This window comes from Xyrauchen texanus, chromosome 35 (assembly GCF_025860055.1).
Source record: "Xyrauchen texanus isolate HMW12.3.18 chromosome 35, RBS_HiC_50CHRs, whole genome shotgun sequence".
NCBI classification, from domain to species: Eukaryota; Metazoa; Chordata; class Actinopteri; order Cypriniformes; family Catostomidae; genus Xyrauchen; species Xyrauchen texanus.
The window spans coordinates 37,938,849-37,941,348 of NC_068310.1; the positions used below are offsets into that span (position 1 = coordinate 37,938,849).

At 45.4% G+C, this 2,500-nt stretch overlaps 1 pseudogene; it reads left to right on the forward strand.

Moving 5' to 3' along the window:
• The window catches only part of LOC127629163 (guanine nucleotide exchange factor subunit RIC1-like), a 36,025-nt pseudogene that overhangs the window by 9,573 nt on the left and 23,952 nt on the right, over window positions 1-2,500 (forward strand).

Consider the following 2,500-nt stretch of genomic DNA (forward strand, 5'->3'; position numbering starts at 1 on the left):
CGTACTTCCTCCAACTTCAATCCCGGGTTTCGGCACCAGTGTAATGAAGTTCAGTGGAAAGGAGGAGGCGAGAACCGGCTTAACAATACAAGTAATAGTGTAATAACAAACTTAAACAAAAAGACGAGCACAAAGACATGCCGGGCAGCTGCCCGTAACACACTCTCTCTCTCTGGAACTGCCACCTCCGGTTGCCTTTATCCCTCTCGAGGGCTTGATTAGCCTGATTAGGGGCCGGGTGTGCAGAATCACGACCCGGCCCCGCCCTCCCCCCTGCCACAAACATTAACCGTAATTCCAGCCGGATTCAGTCTCCAGGACGTCCTGTATGTGTGTGTTTGTGGGCTAGTTCACAGTAGTTTCATTTTTGGAGCTTGACCGTAACGAACATGACTAACACACTGTATCGGATTTGGATCGGGCTCTTCGGACCGATAACCGATCCGTCTAGAAACGTCAGTATTGGAGCCGAAACCGCCCCTGAAGTTCACTGGGCGTGTTGAGTGACTCCAGTCAGGTCTCCTAAGCAACCACATCAGCCCGGTTGCTAGGGAGGGTGGAGTTACATGGGGTAGAGTCGTGGTTGCTATGTGGTTCGCTCTCAGTGGGGCACGTGGTGAGTTGTGCGTGGATGCCGCGGTAACGCGCTCAACAAGTCACGTGATCAGATGTGCGGATTGACGGTCCCAGACTCGGAGGCAACTGAGATTCGTCCAGGTGTGGGATCGGTACCATCCCTAATATTTACCATAAACAATGGCGTTTACTGTCAATACTCACACACAATACAAGAAAGAGCAGCTGATGGATGTTTAATGGCTACATGCTGTAGTTTTTAATGGTTGAACTTGTTACTGATATAATAGACTGCAACAGTCTGGTTCCGGAAGTAAAAACAAAGTGCGCCAAAGTGCGCCATCTGCTCATAAAATCATGTGAACTCGTCTTAAAGAATTCCACTTTGTTTCTCTTTGTGAGCATCTGTACCATTTGTTTTGTGTAACGGATGATAACGGCATGTCTGGCTTCCGCAGATGTTTAGTCTGGAATTGGTTGTGTGGAATTGTGTTCTCAGATAAACAAGATGCCTCCACACATGCTGTGAGCGGCTGACGGTCTTAAATTGTAAATGGTAAATGCACTTATATAGAGGTTTCTTTTAACCTTAGAGGTTACCAAAGCGCTTTACACTCTGTCCCATTCACACACACATTCACACATCAATGGCGGCAAAGCTGCCATGTAAGGTGCTAGCCTGCCATTGGGAGTAATTTATTTATTTATTGTTTAACAAAGTATTTTGTGAGACTTTTGAAAATATAATATTATTGAAAATCACTGAAAGAGACCACTAAAGGAAAGTGTGTGTGTGTGTGTGTGCGTGTGTATCTGTGAGTGCGTGTATATGTGTGTATATGTGAGTGTGTGTGTGTATTTTTGTGTGTGTGTGCGCGCGTTTGTGTGTGTGTGTGTATATATGTATGTTTGTGAGTGTGTGCGCGCGCGCGCGTCTGTGTGTGTATGTTTGTGTGTGTGTGCGCGCGCGCGTCTGTGTGTGTATGTTTGTGTGTGTGCGCGCGCGTCTATGTGTGTGTGTGTTTATGTTTGTGTGTATGTTTGTGTGTGTGCGCGCGCATCTGTGTGTGTATATATGTATGTGTGTTAGTCAGTAACAATCTCCTCCTGCTATTAATTAAAGAGTCTGTAGTCGGCAGTCTGTTGCTCAGTTAATCAGACCGTGATACCTGTCTGTCTCTCTCTCTGTCTGTCTCTCTCTCTGTCTGTCTCTCTCTCTGTCTGTCTCTCTGTCTGTCTGTCTCTCTCTCTCTCCAGGCTTCGAATGGTTATGTTCTGTTATTCGACATCATCGGAGGGTCAGATGATAAATGCCTGTACGAGCCCATCTATCCAAAGTGAGTGACCCTTGACCCTGTTAGTCTAATGTTTGTACTGTTTGTACCCTTCATCATGTCCTCTTCCTCATTCATGTCCTGATATGATGTTTGATGTTTAAGTTGATTGTGTTGAAGTCAGTCATGCTTTAATGCTAAATATAATCCCTCACTAATGTGGAAGGGATAAATTGTCTCTTGCTTGGAATAAAACGAGTGTGTTTACATGTGCAGTAATACGCTGATTATCAGTTTATTAGAAAGTAAACGATCTCCGACAACATGAGATTAGAAATCATCCCGTTATTCCGTGATTTTGATGTCAAAACGTGAACAGTAATGCACACATTAGATACGCCAGTAAAACCGCCGGCAATGTTACTCACACACACACAGATACAACACACACTCACTCACACACAACACACACTCACACACACACAACACACACACACACTCACTCACACACAACACACACTCACTCACACACAACACACACTCACTCACACACAACACACACTCACTCACACACAACACACACACACACTCACTCACACACAACACACACACTCACTCACACACAACACACACACTCACTCACTCACACT